This window comes from Amblyomma americanum, chromosome 4 (genome assembly GCF_052857255.1).
Source record: "Amblyomma americanum isolate KBUSLIRL-KWMA chromosome 4, ASM5285725v1, whole genome shotgun sequence".
NCBI classification, from domain to species: Eukaryota; Metazoa; Arthropoda; class Arachnida; order Ixodida; family Ixodidae; genus Amblyomma; species Amblyomma americanum.
In genome coordinates this window covers 124,360,952-124,367,819 of record NC_135500.1, presented here as the reverse complement: position 1 = coordinate 124,367,819, position 6,868 = coordinate 124,360,952, and positions in this window count along the sequence as shown.

Sequence of the window (6,868 nt, the reverse complement as noted above, 5' to 3'; positions counted from 1 at the left end):
CACGTTTTTAACCTGTCTCTTAAGGCTCTATCTTTCTCCGGCCTCGTATCCGGCATACTTACTGGTTAGCCCCCTAGTTATTTGCCGTCATTGTGAGTCAACGGTCTTTCTCTATAGGTATTTAAATACCTTAGCTGCCCACCTGTCATCATCCAATTTTCTCAGGCGTTCTTCGTATAGTACTTTACTCGGAGCTTCCCGTGCTTCGAACGTTGCCCAGCCCATATCCCCCTGCACTTCCTCGTTTGTGGTTTTCCCGTGGGCACCTAGTGCGAACCTTCCGACATTTCTCTGATTTGCTTCTAATCGCGACTGAACTTCAGCCCTTAAGCATAGAACCGCATTCCCGAAAGTAAGCCCCGGCACCATTATTCCTTCCCAAATACCTCTGAGGACTTCATACCTGTTGTACCCCCCCAATGCCCTATGTTTCATTATCCCGGCATCTCTTCGCCCTTTTGCTATGAGAGACTGTTCGTGCTTTTCCGTGTACATATGCCCGTTGTTTACCCATACCCCGAGATATTTGTATTCGGCCACTCGGGGTATTTCATGGCCTTGTATTGTAAGCTTCTGATCAGTTGTGCCGTTGAAAACCATCACACCTGACTTAGTTGCGCTAAAACTGAAACCTAGACAGTCTCCTTCGTCTCCACAGCAATTCACCAAAGTTTGCAAATCTTCCTGTCTTTCTGTTAACAGTACAATATCGTCCGCATACATTAAACCCGGTAGTCGTTGCTCAACAACATTTCTTGTAGCCTTCATTCTATACTTTTTATATAGAACATGAACAGCAGCGGTGATAGAGGACAACCTTGCCTTAATCATTTGTGCATCTGGATAGTTGCTTTACTCTTAATTCCTTCCCATGTTATTTCAACTTCATTTTCTCGATATATTTCCTGTAGAAAATTAATTACCTCATGACTGACACCTTCACCTTTTAATATGTTCCACAGGAGTTCCCTGTTCACGTTGTCATATGCACCGCTTATGTCCAAGAAGGCTAAATACAGAGGTCTGTTTTCCGCCTTAGCTATTTCTATGCACTCGGTAAGCACGAACAGGCTATCATATAAGCGCCTACAACTTCTGAACTCGTTCTGAAGTTCTCCGAGTATTCTATTGCTTTCTACCCATGACTGCATTTTTAATTTCAACGCCTTCATAGGGATGATCGACACCCCAACCTGTGACCACTGCGGCCATGAAGAATCAATTGGCCATATATTGTGGTCCTGCCCGCAGTACAGTCCACAGAGGGCATGCCTTAGCCACGAACTTGACCAACTGGACGACCAACCGCTATCCGAAAAAAGAATTCTACAACATCGAAAGGACCTACCGTCGCCGAAGAAGGCCGTGCAAGCGCTTTTGCGCTTCTTACAATCTACCGGCCTGTGTGAAAGACTTTAACTGGAACGCCTTGTGTGTGTGTGTCTCCATGTGTGCACGTTCCTTTTTTTTTGCGTTTTCCTCTCTGTCATCTTTCTAACCCCTATCCCCCATCCCCAGTGTAGGGTAGCAAACCGGAGACTCACATCTGGTTAACCTCCCTGCGTTTCCTTCATTCTCTCTCTCTCAACGCCTGCATCACCAGCCTGTGTATAACTGATGTTTTCCTAATCGGTCGGAAGGATTTTATGTTCGTCTTATCGCCTTTCTTCTTACATAAGTCAAGTTCATTTTACTCTGTTTACAGCTGTGCGAAATTTGCTTATTAGTTATGGCTGCCTTCAATGCTTTTATCAGCGTTTCCTTGCCTCTTGGGTCAAGTTCATTAATTAGCTTGATTGAAATTTCGTCGATCCCTGCGGACCTGCATTTTGGAATATTTGCTTCCGCTTTTTTTCAGTTAAGGTTGGTCAGTTCTAAGCTGTTTTCTATTGTGCTATCCTGTGTTCCTGCTTCATTTTAGGCGATTACCCTATCGTCTTTCCTAAATGACTCAGCTATAACTGACGCAATGTAGTTCACAGCTTCATTTCCTGTAAACATTTTCCCTCGCCATCGTGAATCTGTTCCTGCTTACTGTGATTCGCTTTTTCCAGCCAGCTTCTATGGTTCCAGAATTTTCTTGACCCACCTTTAGTTGGAACGCGAGCTTCAGCCAGCCAGCAATCAGAGGACTGCTTTATTTTAGCCTGGACGGGGACCAGCACATGCTGTTTTTTTTTGTCGATAAGATTACCATTTTTGGTCTATTTCCTCTTCAGATAAGATAACTGCGCTCTCTTTGCTTCTCGGTGTTCTCGTGATGCCAACCGTCGTTGTTCGATGGCGGCCCTAATTTTCTTATTCCACCAACTTCGCGGCTTCCTCTTTCCTCTCCAGCGGTTACTCCTTTTACTTGTTTTATTTTTGTACTAATGAGTAGTTCTAACTGATTATAATCCCACTTTTTCATGGGACGTTTGTTTCTTTCTTGCTTCCTCTATGCCGGCCGCGATTTGCGCTATTTATTCGTCATTTAATTTTGCGCACTCCTTTTTACTTCCCTGCATTTCTCTTTGTAGCGTGGCTCCCAACTGTAGACTAATACGCTTATCAGAACGTTCAGTTGGGCGAGTTGGTATGTATGCATCTTTTGTAAAACAGCGCGAACAACGTCGGACAAGAACAAGGACAGCGCTCGCCCCGCGTCCTTCCTGTTCTTGTCCGACGTTGTTCGTGCTGTTTTACAAAAGATGCATAATACGCTTATGATCACTTCCGAGTCTATACTTCCCTTCTTCGTCTATTTCCATTATTGCGAGCTTGCTATGCCTCCCCTGCAAGATTAAGCAGTAGTAGCCGGCACCCTGACCCCAGCGCGCTCTGGCGGTGGACTGCGTAAACCGGTTCATTCTACAATCCTACCTTCGGCGTGGCACCGGCGTCACGACGAAATCAACGTGGCCAGAAGGAGATTGTTGTGTGTCCGCCCTAGCCGAGCTTTGCATGACAAATAATAATGAATGCGGGACCACGGTATCATCCATTTAGTAAAGAAGTAGATGAGAGAAAATAGTTCATGCATGTTGCAAGAGGTGATGCGCAGGGCCTCTTACACCTTCTTCTTTCCTGCTGCTTCCTAAATATACAAATAAAAATAAAAGACGTAGTCCCTCCTGCTTCCCCAGCGCCGAACAATCCTTCGCCGCCTTACCCTCGACGGGAAGAACACTTGAGCAACGTGTGTTGGCCTCGTGCTGACGAGCGTGCCTAAGTTAACGTCTCGATGATTAGGCGGCCAGATGAATGGCTTCCTGCCGACGCTGCTGCCACCCCGCTCATTCCGAAGCAAGCAGCTCCCCAGCGAATGGGCCTTCCGCTCGGCAAACGGGCTGTTCTTCGGCGCCGTGTGCCTAAAGTAGCAGCACCAGCACCGCCTCTATTGTCCACTCCTCTATTGTCTGCAACACTCCTGAAGGGCGCCAAGGGACCTCTGTGAGACAATCATCTCGTTACGATTCCCTCCAGACAACGACGGCGCTCCATTCTGGCGAATTATTTCTCAGTCCCGGGATACCGGAGAAGAACGGACCGTGTCTCAATGGGCGCGCCCCCCGCCTCTTCACACTCGCTCCGCCCAACTTCTTGGCTGCGGGGCGCTGATAAAGGCGATTACCGACCCTGTTTTCAGCACCGTAACCACGATTTGCTGCTGGTTGCTGTATCGAACGGTGGTGGTGGTGGTGGTGCTGCTGCTGCTGCTGCTGCTGCTGCTGCTGCTGCTGCTGCTGCTGCTGTGGAGATCGGATGATGGAAACTATGCAAGTAGAGGGCGAAAGCAGCGTTGAAGGGGTGGCTTGGATGAACGAATGGTTGCCGTAATCGGTCTGTCGTAAGCGTCGCCGGTTGATCTTCGTTGTTTGGTGTGAAAGCTGCTCATTATAGTGTGTCTCTGTGTGAGTTGTCTCTTCGGGGGCCCTATTCGATGGCGATGGCGTTCCAATTTAACAACTTCATCCCCCCCCCCCCCCGCCACTTTGTTTGTTTAGGCCGACAGCCCTTCGACAGAGTATGGGGAACCTGCGCTGCCAAGGTGGCACTGCAATTGTTCCATTCGGTGACTGAAAACTGCTTTTGTCAGCCGCTTGGGCCGCTGCAAACGCGAGAACACATTCTGCGCGATTAGATACCCGCGTTTGGCTGGCAACATTCATTGCCTAGCTTCCCTCGGCGTAGACCAGATAGCTGACGCATGGCACGTGCGTCTTCGACAGAGCGCGGAGGCTCACGCCAATAAGCGCCTGAAGGTGGCGCGGAAAAGTACTAAGAGCATTACCCAAAACTGCTTGCTCTTCTCGCTAGGCCGTGTGTTATGGCGCTGCAATCGGCACCGCAAACTTCAGCGCAAGTTCCCCATTCTTCAGCGGCGCCTCGATCGCCCTTCTGCCCTGTTGACAATGAATAAAAAGTAACTGAGTGGCGCTGGGTTCGGCTTCTTCGTAACTTGAACAGGGTATGCTCCTGAGCTAGTTGTTTTTTTGTCAGACATCATGGAAATGCAGCGCTAACAGACGAGGACACAGTGAGGACACACACGCACACGTACTGTTAACTTTATTTTGAACGTGTCTTGATCCGCCCCCTATATTTGCGGGATACCGACGCGTAAGCGCGCCTACAACACAGATATGAAGAGGACGATCTGAAGCAGCCGCTTGTACTAAGACGGTTACCGTGAGCTTAACCCCGACAAAAAAAAAAAATAGCCCGGAAGCAATCGCAAGAAAAGCTTGCAATGTATGGCTGGCTCAAAAAAATGCCAACGACTAACACAGCAAACAGAATAGCAAGGCAAAAAATTAGTCATAAAAACAGGCAAATAGATGGCATAGATGAAGAAACAATTAGCATGGCAAATAATTTATGAAGCGGTAAAAAAATCCAGATTGTTGGCACACAATTCTTTTTTCCCATAAGGTTCGGCCTTCGGACTTAATTTTTGACAAAGAGGATAAGGTTTTAGTTTCCACGTTGCTCGCGTTATTTTGTTAATGGTCTCGTTGACCTTATGCCCTCCATTCATTAATTAATGCTGTTGCTCGCATTATTTTGTTAATGATGTCGTGGACTTTATGGCCTCTATTATTTAATAAAACCTGTATGTACAGTGCTGGGTGTTTTATAAAATTTTAATTTAGAGTGTGCTCTCGTCATGTTTTTTCTGTGGTGCTAACCGGCTCCCACAGTTTGCCATAGAATATGCTAAATGACACCCGTCACACCTGTCATAATAACCAGTGGTTGCACTATGTTAATAATGCAGCCTCTTAATTTTGCCTAATATTTGAGTACATAGTTTTTCCTAAAGATTCGCACTTTTTCGCGCGTTAAAACACCTGCAGCCACCGGTTTTCTGTAGATATTTGTCCTGAACGCTGTAAAAAAAATTATAAAGATTTTTTCATGCCCATGCCAGTCCACTTCGAACATTTTTCTTGCCAAACACTCACTTCATTGCATCCCCGCCTACGTGCCTAAAGCTTGCCATATTCGCTCTAGATTTCAAGCCACTTCGCACGTACGTCGATATTGAGCGCCTCGTTTGGTGTCACTCACTGTAGCTCTCACCTACTGATCTATTTAGAAGCGACGGCGTGGAACCCGCTATCTCGGAATGTTCAGCTCGTCCTCCCAAGAGGCATTTATTACGACTAAAGTAAAATAATATTAAGAAATAAAAGTTATGACAAACGATGTGAACAGAGGTGATAAATAAAGAAACATAGTGAAGAAGAAGTAACGGGAAATCCCCAAGGAATAAGGTACATTCGTGTCGGTCTTTTTCCACGCGGAGTGTTGTAAGAGTGTCGCCAAGAAGCTTTATCAAAAGCCTAGTTCGGCGTGAATGCGCACCGGTTCCTTTCAATGTTAAAAGAAGTAAAAGGCGCCAGAGCCACGGACGTGCCATCCAGATGTCAAAACTGAGCCTTACTTAGCAGCACTGCCGCTAGAATAATGGGCGGCGTGCCCGGCGTTGAGGCGCGTCTTCGGGTAGGAGAAGGGAAGAATTGGTTGGAGACGTGGTTCCGATGAAATTTATACAAAATATTCACATGATGGCCCGTGTGAGGTCAAAAACGAGAGGTAAAGGATGAAAGTGCTTAGAAAGTCATGAGAGGTACCACTTTTCACACGCATCATTGCCATGCCATTTTTTACAGGTTCCCTCATGTCTGGGTCTCTAGATGGGGACTACAGTTTGTTCACAAGCTTTATGGTATATGGGGGTTTAACGTCCCAAGGCGACTCAGGCTATGAGAGACACCGTAGTGAAGGGCTCCGGAAATTTTGACCACCTGGGGTTGTTTAACGTGCACCGACATCGCACAGCACACGGGCCTCTAGAATTTGGCCTCCATCGAAATTCGACCACCGCGGCCGGGATTGAACCCGCGTCTTTCGGGCCAGCAGCAGAGCGCCATAACCACTCAGCCACCGCGGCGGCCGTTTGTTCACAAGCGTCGAATGATATTTCGGCTGCTGATGCTACAAGCGGCACCAAGCACACAGCCTTGACGGAAGACAGAAGGGAAGCACTGCTGGTATGCACTAAACGGGCCTTCCATTGTCAACCCCTCGGGATGGGGTGGTGGACCGACGCAGCTGGCAAGGATCATTTGTGCAGAATTGGATAGGAATAAAAGGCCAGTGGTTTTCCGCGAGGACGATCCAAGGAGCAGCCGCCGCCCTAGCAAGGAAACAAAGCACAGGATGCCCTTGTGGAAGTTGAACGAAGAGAGCGAAGAGGGCTAAGAAGCTGCCTTTCTCAGATACGCTGCTCCAAGCTTTTTTGCCAGCATCCTGGCACAACAACGGCAACGCTTTTAAACGGCTAACTCCTTCTACAGGGCCACAGTCATGCGGGTCTTCT